This window comes from Falco biarmicus, chromosome 1 (assembly GCF_023638135.1).
Source record: "Falco biarmicus isolate bFalBia1 chromosome 1, bFalBia1.pri, whole genome shotgun sequence".
Lineage (NCBI taxonomy): Eukaryota > Metazoa > Chordata > Aves > Falconiformes > Falconidae > Falco > Falco biarmicus.
Window position 1 is genome coordinate 15416757 of NC_079288.1, and position 14278 is coordinate 15431034.

The following is a 14278-nucleotide window of genomic DNA, read 5'->3' on the forward strand; positions in this document are numbered from 1 at the left end:
TGAAGTAACAAACATCTGAGCCAATCCTTTGCTAGCAAGGAAACCTATGTGAGCTGTGATGGGTGATACCACCACCCCCCCCCCGCGAAGGCAAACCCCGGACACCTCCAAGCAGCCCTGCTGTGTGCTCAAGCTGGCTTTTCTGCATGCCTTGGGGGTTCTGGCACGTGGAGAGGGAGTGCATGAAAACCCTGTTGGCTCGGTTCGTCTCCAAAATGCAGGGGAGATAAAATCCACGTTTGCATGAATGAATGACGGATGGATGGGTCATAGGTGTAGAAAATGATTTTCTGGCTCCTACAGAGGGTAGTGGGAATCTCCAAAGAAATTAATGTTCATGTTTCCAGATAATGAAATATTTTAAACCAGTATCTTTAGGCACTGCCACCATCTTGTTTCCATAACTGGTGAGCCCTGACGTGGCTCCTGTTTGATAGTTTGTGACAGGAATGGCTCCAGGTTTGGGGCAAGGCTCAGTTCTGCAGTCGCTGTGGGAGAGCAAAACAGCCTGCAGTAGAAGCAGACATCGATCCCTCTGCTCTGTTTCCCCAGGCATATGGGATTCTCATCCCCTGCTTCCCTCCCTAGGACAAGAGCAGAAAACCTGGGGGCAGCAGAGTTAAGAAAAACTCACAAGGGGTGTCTGGGTGGCAAGGTGACCTTGGCTGGGTGGTTGGCTGGTGGAACAGGTCCTGGGAAATCTCACTCTCCCACCGCCAAGCCCTTGATAAAGACTGGAGACAGAATTGTGCCTCTGTGGTTGTAGAACATGAGTGTTAGTCCATAAGGCAAAAGAGTGGAGAATTTTTCATCAAATCTGCAGCTTGTGGGGAATGTTGCACCTAAATGGGATTTTGTAGAGATGGGTTCCTCTGACTTTTATCAGCATCCTCATAATTTGAGGGTTCTCAATTAGATTTGCAATAAAAGTTTTTACTCTCGCAGCATGCTGAAAATGTTTTCTACTACCTACTCTTGGATGCTGGCTTTCTAATTGGTGATTGTTGAAAGGAAAAAATAAATCCAGTTTTGGATATACAGTTTGGCTTCAAAAGGTTATACAGTATTTATTTAACTGCAGTTCTTCTAAAATTCCTTTGCTGGAGTATTTTGAGGCTTTTGTAATTTTTAGTCAATCTAATGAGATTTCTGGGGCTCAGAGGACTTGGCTAACTCTGCCAGTTGGGCTCTGTTAGAGCTAAGTCTTTGATGCCGTGAGGAATCCAGAGACAATAGTGATGTCTGTATTTCAGTTGTTAACTGCAGGGGTTTGCAAGAACAAGTGATTCAGAAGCTGTGGCTTTCCAGCTGAAGGTGGCCTGGTTGTAGCTATTGGTTGTAACATTAGGGTGGTGGTGTGTGTGTGTGTTCATGAGTTGGTTTGTTTCATAGACTTTCCAGGAGTCAAATCTTCCATTCAAATCCAAGGTTAAGAAAACAGCTTTTTAAAAATAAACAGAACAGGCTTATCTGCTTTAGTGATTTTGGAGCCTCAGAATAACTGAGGTGTTGCTGAATTTTTTTAATGAAGAATGCCTCTAGAAATTAAGAGCTTGGGTGTGTGAATAAATTGCTGGCAGCAAGGAGGTACCCTGAACCTCGTGCAGAACATCACCGGTACTGTGGTGTACATGTGCATGCACATCGCTGCTGCTCTTGCAGGGACAGTTTAACTAACGCCGTCTGCAACCACACCTTTTAAATACCAAATCCCCAAACTTCTGGCTCATCACCTCAAGTGAGCACAACATGAAGGATTAAGACTTCAGTAAGGCTTTCAAGAGGGTGCTTACAGACTGAACACCTGTTCTGGTTAAAATTTAGATCCTAATTTGTTAAATGTAAATTTTCTAATGTTTACTGAATTGTCACAGGAGGTAGGCAGGAAATCTGTGTAAACGTGTCTCTTATCCTTCATTTGGTAGCATGTCATGCATTAGACATACCTAGTGATAACTTATTTCTTCATGTTGTATGTAGTTTACTTTGGAGCTTTATGAGCAAATGTTTTGGAGATGCCGGCTCTCCTGCATGGTGCTGGGTGACAGCAGCACTCGTGCTGCCGCTCATGCCACAGAACCCCAGTGGGACGGTCTTGTGTGAGCAGTTAGTGCCCTGCTGCTGTACTGCTTTTGTCCTCTCGGCTAAAGCAACGTTTTAGGTGTGTGAATGTCTATGACAGTGATGGGAGACTAGGCTGTATTACTTTGGAGGCTGTTCTTTTGCCAGTAACACTGACAAAAATGCTGTGGGAGACAGAAATACCGTGCTGTTGTCTCTTACCTGCCGCCTTTTAGTTAATTTTTTCCATTATCTCATATTAGATTGGCTGCTGGATTAGGTGTTGGTGATTAGTCTCCAGCTTTGGGAAGGAGAACCTTCTGGGTAATCACAGAAGAACAAAACAATTAAACTTACCAATAGCCACAGGAAACGTTACTTGAAGGAAATGGGAAACGCAAGGCATCTATTATTATTTTTACCTACAACTGTGATTAGAAATGCTACGCGTCATACAGTGTCTTTCTCCTCTGTACCCACCTGGGATCTTACAGTGTCCTGTTGATGTGGGTTCGTATGCTAACATCTAGGAATGTAATTCATAACTAGGTCTATAGCTCACTAAAGCAAATGACTTTAAAAAAAAAAAATCTGTCGAGGAGGATGAAGGGAAAGATCAAAAGGAGCCAACCTTTTGTCGTCTCCTAACAAGCACAACACTCTTCTCAAATGTTAGTTATGGAAATATCCTTTTTACAGAAAGAAGTGTAGTCCTCCCAGCGTTGTGTGTCTAATCTTCACTTGACCTGAACACAGGAAGCCTTTTATGCAGATGGACTTCTTTTTTTCTCCTGCATCTGCTTTTATCTTGCCTTAGCTCACCTGGTTTCAGCCTGTCTAGTGGTATGTGCAAATGTGCCAGTGCAGATGTGATAGGACTTGAAGAGAGTTGTAAGATTAGCTGAGCAATGCTTTTTTTCCTATTTTGCCATTTTAATCTTTGTTAAACCTCTTAGTCAGAGGGTGATTTCCATTTCATCTTGAGTTACGTTGGGCTTCCATGGCTCATTTCAAGCTATAGCTTGCCTCCTTAAACTTCTGATGTAACCCCTATTATTGCATTGCCCCAATGACTGTGAGGAGCAATACCTACTCCTGGGTATATAAATATTTTCTATTCTTTGCCTTCATTTGTCAGATGTTTGGGTTTGGTATGAGCACGAATGGAAAAGTTCATGCTTGTTTCAGGGGGAAGGCAACAAACGTTTATCTGAATGATCAAAGCAGAATTTATGAGGAAATACAGTGGAAACTATTCCTGGCTGTTTGGAAGCTGATATACGGGAGTAAGCCAAGAGGAACAGAAATGAGTGTACTCAGTTCACTTTTTCTTCTTAAGTCAAGACTTCTCCTGGGCCTTTCCTGGGCCTGAACTGCAGTGTGTTTCCACTAAGCAAATGCATTTTCTTTTCACGGGTCTAATTAATTTACTATGGATTTGTGATGTGCAGCAAAGGGTTGTGAAAAGCAGTGGCCCTGCTTTTTGTGAAGTGCTACTTCAGTGGAGTCATGGAAAGTGACATTTTATTCTGAATTATTTTATCATCTAGTATTATTTTACTACTTTTCATTTTCCCCCCTTACCTGACCTGGCTATTTACCACCACTGGCCAGTGTGGGCTCCAAGGTCAGGTGGAAACTTGGCTTTCCTGCGCTCTCTGAGGCAGGTTGTGTCCAGTGCCATGGTTGCTCCACTGCATTCCAGGTTAATGAGCCTAAACTTGTTATTCTCAGGCTTTCATTTTGTGTCTCTTCCAAAGCGTTCGCTCTTCCTTGGGTGAGGATAGCATGCCTAGCTCACTTGACCAAGCTGTCGTCATTACGGCCAGGTTGCTTATCTTGTTAAGTTAACTCTAATGAAGTGTGACAGCCTGACAAGTTCAGGCACCAGCTACTGGAAAGGAGCTGGTTCTTTAGAAATTAGGGGTTCAAGTACGTGTATTATATGGCTTTAGCAGATGTATTTCAGGACTTTAAAATGTTGCAACCAATCTAACGGACCTGACCTGAAGACATACTTGACATGAAGTTGCAGCAAGGCTGCAGATAAGGCAAACCTGTAACTGAACCTGATTCTTTCAGAGAGATGAGTTGTATGCTGTGTTTTCCTCCTCCATTGCATCAGGGAAGTGGTAGGCAGCTGGTAAGGTGATTCTGCGCAGCCTCATAAACACCAGCGAGGTGGTTTGTAATCCTTTCGAGGCCAGAACCTGTTTGGAATGCAAATGGTTTTCATCTGCAAATGGTTACCTGTGCAAGACTTCATTCCTTGGCTTTGGCAGCCCATGGCCTCACCTTCAGAGGACAGTAATGCCACTTGATTTCTTGGTTGAACTTGCTTATTCCTGAGGGGAACTGAGCGTGCATGTAAGGCTCATTTGGTAACAAAACCCGTGAAGTCTTACTGCAGTTTGTTTCATTGTGAATTAGAATCCATTAACTTGAGCCAGCTTTCTTCTGTCTTGTTGATTGCTTGCCTTTGGGGCCAGAGGTGTGAGACCCTCTGCCACCACAGCGTGGGCTTTAACTGGCATTTCACCTGCACTGACCTTTGTGAGTGGGTATGTTCGCTGTATCTGTCTCTTTCTTTTTTCTTACTTTTCCTCCAAGTTCTTAATTTTGTTCAACCTGCTGATACCTTATACCACCCCTACTTGCTGTAGGCAGGAGCATTTAGGGGAATACTTATTCCTTTATTCCTTGCAATGGCAGCTTCAGGCTATGGCTGGACTGGCAAAGCCTGTCACTCTTTAGATGGAAATCAATGTAGTTAATGTTATGCCAGCTAAAGCTGTGCTGGTTTTAGAGGACTGTATGCTGGAAAACGAAACATTTGTGGAGTTCAAAGGCTTCTGTTGCCTTCTTCAAATTCTCTAGCCCCCTTCCTCATGCTGTTACGTTTAGAGATATTTCTGTATAGCTTCCGAGATCTTGCAGAACAACATTCCTGTTGTTGTGGAGCTTGTGTAGGTCATTCCCAGATGGATTTAATACTTACAAGATGCCGAGTATATAAAGAATATTTTGCAGAGTGGGAAAAAACATTTGTGTCTCATATTTAATGCTTTTGTTGTCTTTTACTGACAACTGTAGCAGGTGTGTCAACGGGTAGCATTGCCTTTTGGTGTAGAAGGAGGCTGAGCTGGTGACTAAGGTTTGGTAGAGGCAAGACCTGCCTTGTTTGCGCCGTCTGATTCTCCAGCCCTTTGCAGACCTACCAGTGCGACAAGACTCTCCGCCGCCCTCATCATGATCTCTTGAGTACAGCATCATGCAGCAGTCCATTTTAGCCTGCTGAGCCAAAGGTTAGCTTGCAGCCTTTCCAAATCAACGATCGTACCATCTCGTTCCCTCCCACACTTAGCATTTTGAACAGCAGTGTCCAATTATGGCCAGGAGACGCTGCAAGAGCTTCACAGAAGGGTCATTATTTTGTCACCTAGGTGACAGTTTGTTACCCTGCCAGTTGTCTGGAGTGCAGCAAGCCACTTCACATACAGCTGACATGGTTTAGACACTTTTTAGTGAGCAAAATGGGTAGCTGTGTCCTTAGTCCTTGTCTCTCAGAAAAATCGGTTTCCAACTGTTGCATCTGTGATGAGGCTGCTTTGAATTGGTGAATTTTGCAGCAGTTGTCTGCTTTGTCTTTTTTCTGCTCGAAAAGGTGACATGAAGAGGGTTGTCCTGATTTAGAAGTGCTTTTGGAAGCATGAATCTTCAGAAGGTGCTGGGAGATAGGAAGGTGCTGTTCCTGTTTCTCAGATAGGTAAACTGAGAACGTGGCACTGTGACTTGTGCAAAAGTGCCAGAGGCCATCCAGGGATTGCCTCTTAGATTAAAAACAGGCTTCTGTGTTTATATTAACATATATTTATAATGCCTTCCTGTAAGAGGGTTCTCCAGACTGTCCACTGTGGATTTATACTGCAGGTCATGAATCTGAGCTGGGCGACTCCTCTTTGGAGATGCCCAAGTGTAGGTTCAGTTTTTTAATTCTTCTTTTAAGTTAGATTTTTTTGTGATGCTCCGTAGTAATTAATGCTGAAGTTTCTTCTTTCTGATAGCCAAGTACTAAACAGCCATCCCTTGCTACAGGGGAAAGAAACTACGTCTCTGCTGTGTGCCTCTTGCTCTTCTTCAGGGCTGGATTATGTGTGTACCATTGAAGTCGTGTTGTGCATAACATCATGTTAAGCATTTAACAACTCTGTTGCCACAGGTTGCGTTTTAAAGGAATCCTCTGCTGTCTCCTCACAGGAGGAATGAGATTAATTAAAAACTGTTCCTTCCATTGTAAGCATGGGCTTAGGCAAGGCTGTGAGACTGGGTGAGAATTTCCCTTGTCTGCTGCTCAGGCAGCACCACTCATGCCAGTGTTTAGAAGGTCTCCTAGAGCTGCAGAGAGCATGAGGATGGGTGCACGTGTGGGGACGGAGCTCACACCAAATGCAACCACTGGAAGAGTAGCCACTGGGAATAAGGAAAGCTGGTAAAACTTGCCAGCTGACTTTTATTAGTGGTCTACCCTCTACCACCTCTTCAGGAGTCTTCTGTTAACAAAGGTACTCTCAGCTTGGGGAGTGCACTGTAATCCTTACAAGTCGTTTAAAGCAGTGTAGGCAGTTAAAGATTAATTTTGCATGCAGTGACCTCTTTATTTTTAACTGCTTTGCCTCCTGCATCTTTAGAAATAACAAACAAATGCTCCGAACATACCAACCCCCTTGGAAGACAATGATTTCATTGTGGCTGTGAACATGACATACATTACATAAATATTGGTGCTTACATGCCTGCTGATTCTTTGTCCTTGGACGCTGAGTCTTCCAGCCCCACTGGCTGTGTTTCCTCAGGGCTTGGGAGGAAACACAATCAACAATTTAAGATGCCGACATTACTGATTGGTCAAGACTACTTTTTTAGCTCGGTCCACTTAGCAAGGTGGGTGTGTTTTTATTAATGTGATTGGACTGGTTTATCTGTAACTTCAGTTTCGCAGAACACAGCTGTTGTTGCACTTCTATGCACTTCTCTTGAGCTTTTAGATGTCTTTGTGTTGGCTATTGCAAGATGTGAAAGAGTTTTACAAACACAGTTCAAGCCTTGTGTCATCTCTGGAAGAAAAATAACAAAGCCTTATCCTTTTGAAGGCAGGGGGAGGTAGAGGAATGATGCACAGAGAAATTGTCCTTGTAGCACACTTGTGAAATGTGTTGCGTTATGCCCCTTCCTCCCACATAGCTTCTGTACATGGACAGCAGTGTACTCCTACAGTGATGTAGTCATGCTGCTCTTTTAGCTCAAGTGGTGGGGTATTACGTTAAGGAGCTGCAAGTCCCAGTTTTCAGATGCTGCTGGTGACTGGTGCTGGAGGTAGTTTTAATTTCCTGAAGACTACATATAACTCCAGTGGAGCGAAGAGTTGTGCTCTGCTTGTTGCTGTAGCTAGGCCGCACTTCCTTGCAGAGAATGAAATCTAAATCTCTACATGATCTAACAGTTGTTTCCTAAAATATGAACAAAATCAAAGAATGAAGAATGTGTGTTGTTCAGAGCAGCTTGAGAAGCTGAAATATTGACTGAAGTAGCTCAGAGAAAAGTAGGGGGTTTTATGGGTTTTTTCTAGACTGTTTAATGTGTTTGTTTAATCTTTGTTAGCAAAGCATTTTAAATTAAGTCAGAGTAATTGTGTATATGTGCTCCTGTAATTTTTAAGGTCACTACCCAGATACAGGCACCAGAGAGGGTAACTTCTGGTGCAGTATCTTGCTCCTTGGATCAAAGACACCTTATAAAACTGAGGTGCATGTGTAAGCGAACTGAAGTGTAACCTGCAGGCAGAAACCTGGGGGTAGGGGGCGAGCCTGTAGACTTGTTTAACCTTTGAATGCCTCTTGGCTCAGTGGCCCTTGGATACTGCTACTTCATGGAAAAAGTTCTAAATATAGTACTCGTTTGTTGTTGAATAATGACTTTACAGGGTGGATGCTAGAGTTTCCAGCTCTTTGCAGGGCATAAGCAGTGTAGGAGCTATATACTGTAAATGAGACCGATACTAAGTATTCAGTTCAGTAATACTGCTGAGCACTGGCACAATTTACTTGTTGATTTATTTGTAAAATATTGTGTTGGAAGTCTGTTTGTCGTAAAAAGCTTCCTAAGATGAAACCTGAGATTTATTTTTGCCCTTAAGAGATGTTGCCTTTTTCACTCCCTTTTTGCCTGGTATGTATCAGCTGTCAGGCATGTGACCTCCCTGTCCATATGTCTACTTGTAGAGCTGAAGACATTTTGAAAGATAAATAGAATGGGCAGGAAATGTTTTGGGCAAAGGGATCAACAAGATCATCTTTCCCCAGAAGAGGGAGAGGCAAAATCATGGGAAAGGTGAAGAAATTCACCTGAGGTCACCCCGCAGGTCTGCAGTGAAGCTGGGGTCTGAAACTGTTTTTTCAGAATCCAGACCTTTAACCAAGATGTCATCCTTTACTGGAAGTTCAAAAACCCTCTTGGTTTTAACCACCTAGTGAGTGAATCTGCTTCTTTTTGTTGCTCTGTTTTCTCAGAGCTTTTACCTCAGAAGACCCTGCCGTCTTGAACAACTTCCTTGTATAATCCTTGCTTCATTGCTGTTTCATTTCACTAACTTTCACATGAAAATCAGATGCTTCCCTGTCTCTTCTTTTTCCTCCTTATACAACTTTTCCCTGTAGCTGTAGCTCATTAAATTGTGCAGCTGCGTGTTATTTAACATCATAAAGCGTTTAGAGATATCATTCATATATAAAATGAATGTGCATTCTAGTTCTGGTCTCGAGGTAGCTAACTTCTGTGTAGAGTTGACAACTTTTATGGCTTTGTAAAAGCTTTTACTTTTTTATTTAGTGTTTTCTTAATGATTTGTGTGTAGGTAAATAAATTTATAATGCAGTTATTAAGTAATCTGTTTAATTATGTACATTAATATAGGTATGAAGTTGTATTGAAAATGTCAATTATTTTGCTTTCCACGAGTTCGCAGTAGGCAGCATGCTGAACTGGATTGCTACGGGCTGGCACAATTCCATGTGTGTGCCCTGACCTGTGGTCAGAGGGTTCCTGTTCTGCTGAAAATGATGTAAATAAAACCATGCACCAAACCGTACCCTCCAGGGAGGCAGGTGTGCTAGTGCCAAGGGGCTAACCTCAGAGAAAGAGGAGAAGATGGCAAAGCTTTGTTTTTCAATTATTCGATAATGAGAATCTTGCTGGAGTTTGGCAACAGAGATCTGAAGCAGCCATGCCAGCTCTTATGTATTGCATTGGGTATTCATAACTCATGATTGCAATGTAGCTGGCTCTCACCTCTGCTTGCTTTTTCTTTTTTCAAGCAGGTTACTTAGCATTTGTGTCTCTAGGTTTTTTTCTTCTGAGGCATGGAGGTCATCTATTTCCTCTCCAAGAACATGGGGAGATTTGATTGGTGTCAATCACTTATGAAGCCAGGGATGATGTGATCAGCTCTGTCTATATCTGATTTTCTACATGTGTAATTATTTATTTTTTTCTTGTGGGTGTGTGTGGGGTTTGTTGTGTGGGCTTTTTTGTTTGGTTTTTTTTAAATTCAAGTACTGGTTTTGGGGCCTGATTGCCATTGTTTCCTGCTGTATTCTGGATCTGTGTCAAGGAGTTTGCTGGTAGCTCTTCAAAGCCGTTTCTGAGAGCAGGAGCGCTCGTCTCACGAGCCTCGAGGGAGCAGCAGGGATAGAGAGGGCTGCAGCGTACCCTGCTCCTGGCAGGGAGGCAGACCCTCCGCAGCCTTCGGTGTGCTCGACCCCTGGGGTGACGGGTGAACTTGGCCGTTTAGCTTGTTTGTAAGTATGTGTGTACAAGCTTGTGCACATTTTCAAGGGTAGTGGAAACTGTCGATGTAGAAGTGTGTCCTGTGGGGCACAAGCAAGCACACTGCTCTGTTCTTCTGTCACCGCTTTTGAGCATGTGCTTGCTTGTGTTTCTGTGAGAGCTGGTTTGCGGATCTTTTGCCCGACTGGAAACGTGTGGTGTGTGGGAGATGGCACTTCTCAACTTTGCTGTGTGCATGTGAAAGCTGTGTGGTTGATTGTATGTCTTACAGAATGAAAGTAGGATGCCTTTAGGAGTGTCCTTATGTCTTGCAGAACATAATACCTTTTCACATACCCCCTTGAATAATCATTAAAAACATTTTCTTTTTTTTTTTTTTTAAAAAATTCTTTTTTTTCCTCTTTTAAGTATCCTGGCCAAAGCAAATGGGATAAGGAATTAGAGCAAGCTGAGGCTGGTATAATATACCAAACCATGACTCTAACAGCAATTAATGCAAAGGAACAAATGTTTTACAGTGCCCTGCAGTTATCCTTAGTTCTTAGTGGTAAACTGAAATAAGCCTGGTATCTATGCACTCGCTAGACTAACTGCCTTTTTTACTGCATTATGTGGTTTATTGCTCATTTTTTCTTCCATTTTCTGGCTTCTCTCAGGCTACTCTTCTTCCCCTTTCATAGTGACCCCCAAAGAAGAATATTACGGTTAGTGCAGCTGATTTTTGATACAGTTAAGTTTTGATACTTGCACATGGTCTGTGCAACTCAGTATTTGACCGTATTACTCTGCGGCTGGGATTGGCGGTGGCTAAGAGCCAGTTCTCTTGGGGGGTGGGGGTGGGGGGTGGGGGGGAAGAGGGGGTAAGGTGTGGTGCACGGAGAATTCACTGATTCTGCTGAGTCTTAAGTGCATACCCTGTTTTAAGCTCAGGGTAGTTCTTCTAGCTTTGTTGGGGCTGCTCACATGCTTGACCAGGGCTTCATCTCACTATGTCCCAAGTCTTTCCTCAATGAGGAGGTTGTCCCACTTCATAGACTGTACAAATAAATCTGTTTATAAATCTGTTATCATTCAGAAAGATAAGGTAGCTGTGTAATATTTCTACATACATGTTTAGGTTTGGACTGGCATAATTTTCAGTAAGAAACTGGTTTTCTTTGCACTTGTTAAGAAGTAAAAGCATTAATGCCAGTTTAGTTTCTTTCCCATTGGAAAGGTACTGGTTGTACCCTGTTGCTCTCCCACATTTTGTCTTGGACTTGCAGTGAGTTTGGGGTGGAAGCCATACAAAGAACAGTATGCCGGGGAGCTCGTTTTGTTGTGGCAACCACGAAACAGATAAGAGCATAGCTGTTAGTGCTTCCCTAGTCAAGGTTACCACATCTTGCCCCGAAGCTTTACCGCTTGTTTGTGTGGAAAGAGGGAGATGGGAGAGAGCCAGAGCGTTAGTGGCTTGCTGCATGTGTATTATATTGGTGTATGAAGAACATCTGTGTGAAAACTTGAAGAAATATACTCTTCAGGCAAGAAAAAGAACGTGTAATGTAAGAAAACACTGTTACTTAATACATTTTTTGCTTGGAAGCTATAGCCAACACATGCTGTAATACTTCTCACTCGTGTGACACAGTAGCAGCATGACAATTCAGATTTATTACTTTTGGTTTCTCTTAAAGAAATCCTGAATCTGGAATCAGAAGAATGCTTTTTTCTTTTAAGCTACAGAAGGGAGACTATTTCAAAATGACATAAATCAAAATTATATTAAAGGCCAACAAAAGAGATGAAAACTTTTTTTGGAAGATTGTCTATAATGTTTGGCAGAAGAGACTAATGTGCTGTGGTTTTTGGCTGAATTTATAAATGTGAAATACTCTAGGGTCCATCTCTTTGAAATGAGCTATTTTTAGGTATTTTATCTACCTATATATTCAAACAGCAGCATGAGGGGTGTGTGGTATACAGAATGTATGTATGGTGTATGTGTGTAATTTATGTTAACTGTATATACTACATTATATAAATGCAATTACAATTTTATATAGAATATTCAATTACAAAATTGTATAGTGCAAACACTCCACTGGATATCTTGATCTTGGGCAACAAAGTCTGTATTCTCTGGTTGACCACTGGGCTGGCAGTACATAATTTTCATGGAGATGAATTTGTCTGTGATACGTGTATCTACAGATGCAGTTTATAATGAGTACATTCATGTATGTATGTGCTCAGCCTTCTTCCCATGAACTGCACCATCTAATACTTGGGAAGGTGCACCAAGGACCTGTGAGGGGGGCGCGTTTCCGAGGCTTGCTGTGTCTCTCGTAGCAGCCGGATGGAAGTAGTCAGGCCAAGTGGATCAGAACGAGTTGGCTTTGTGTGTGTTTGCTCTTCAGTAAACTTTTTAAAGACATATTTCTTCCCCTTTTAATGCGTTTTTAAATTTAGTTATGTGGTTGTGTTCTGTGTAACCAAGTCACACCACAAAGGACATGGTGTGGGATCATCAGTTAAAGCCGCTGCTTCCTCCTCTGATGCTTTGGCCTTCTGCCTCTGATTTCTAGGATGTCTCTGACGTTTTAAGCAAAGGCAGTCACCCTCTGGACTGCTAGGAAGGTGGTTTCAAGTCAATAGTTTCTACAGCCCTTCCTCCTAGGCTGGGAGCCTGGTATGATCGCTGCCCCGTGATATGTAGGTTACGCCAAATGGATACCATTTGCCCCTTTTTCCTCCCTAGGTGGAGACTGAAGTTTTGCAGGGGGCGAGCATGAGCCCTCATGCCCTGGTCACTTCAGTGATGCTGTCTGGTACAGTTTGCACTCCTAGCTTCAACCGCGGGCTTAGCGCTCAGGTCATCTTACAGAGATCTACACAATTCCATTTAAAAAACCGTATCTTTCCATGTAGCAGCACTGGTGTGTCTGTGTAACAGTTGCTAAATTGTTATTGACACTGCTTAAGGTGTTTACAAAGGGCTTCAAAAATATCAATTATAAAATGACTAGAGCAATGACAAAAGAGTGAAAACAGTTTTCAGTTTGCTTTCCACAATAAATCTTCAGGCTGACCCTCTGGGCATGGCTGTTGGGCTGGGAAGCACCAGCTCCGGAGAGGCCCAAGCCTTCCATCTGCTGCCAGCAGAGGCTGTCGGGTGTCAGCGCTGCGGCGTGAACAGGCGCTGCCGAAGCCAGTGCCTGGGTAAATGAACGGACTCCAACATCGCAGAGACTTATCTTAAAACTTGTGTGGTAGGACGTAGTCAGAGCAGTTAACGCTGGCGAGGCCAGGTGCTGTGGCGAGGAGCTGGCGGAACGAGGGCTGTGGTTGAGCCGCAGCCAGACCAAAAGGGACCCCCCACCCCCTTTTCAGGGCTGTCTGTGTGGCATCTTCCATGATGCTCTGAGTTTTACAAAGCACTGCATTGTAAAGCTGGGCTCCAACTCTTCACATTTATTTTCCCTTCTGCTCTATCTCTATCCCTAGGTGTAGTAATGCTCATAATGCTTCAGAGTTTTGCTGTTTGCAGTGGGGAACATAACAAGTAAAAGCTACATGTAAACAGCTTTGTTGGCTACTTTTACTTTCCTTGCTTATATTGTACACCTTAAATGTGCTATTTCTTTTGGCGTAATGGCAAAATCGCTGCTTATGGGAACTGCCGTAGATAATACAAAAAGCTCTTTGAAAAGAGCTTTATCAGAGTACAAAGTACTTGGAATTGAAAGCCCCTAGAGGGTTGCTTTATTTTCCCCCTTCATTCAAACTTGTAGTGGTGCAGGATCGAGATACATCATGCCCTATTTTCGGCTGATTTGCATGTTAGAGAGAACGGAGTAATTGGTGTTTAACCAGAACAAAAGAGGATCTGTTTGCTAAAAGAAAAAGAATTCTTGAAGTAGACCGTAATACATATACTGCCTTTGTCTCTTCTCTCATTAAGAATTGAATAGGATGGCCTAGTAATTAGAATGTGGAAGGCATTGCTTTGGTGTTGATGCTTTTTGAGCTAATTGGTTTGAAAATTATATTTGATGTAGCTCTAAGGGATGTTGGCACAACACCTTCTTGGGACATGGACATCCTGTACTCCCATTTAACTGCAGAAATAGGCACTTTGAGGCAGGGATTTGTCTTTTGGTTTTTGTTGGGTATTTTTATTTATCTTTTTTATTTATTAAACCCATATTTACCTTCCCAGCTGAACACACAGGATGCATTGTCACCTGTAAATAATTATTCTTGCTAGTGTGAAAACCTTGAAATGACCTTGGGAACAGATCAGCCCCTCTTTCCCCAAGTACTTAGTTCAAACCTTAGTAAAGCAGAGATTTGAGCTAAACTGGGTTTGGATTTCTGCCTTTCTGCATTCTTG

The 14278-nt window shown here is 42.8% G+C and overlaps 1 protein-coding gene across 10 annotated transcripts in view; it reads left to right on the forward strand.

Annotated features, from left to right (window-relative positions):
• MSI2 (musashi RNA binding protein 2) overlaps positions 1-14278 on the forward strand; it is a 255804-nt gene that overhangs the window by 40879 nt on the left and 200647 nt on the right. The window contains exon 1 of one of the 10 annotated variants that reach the window (XM_056327796.1): positions 9827-9914. The exons of the other annotated variants lie outside the window; for them this stretch is intronic. The gene's annotated coding sequence lies outside the window, so the exon portion shown is untranslated. Of the gene's footprint in view, positions 1-9826; positions 9915-14278 lie in introns of those variants that run through there. 10 annotated transcript variants of the gene reach the window in all.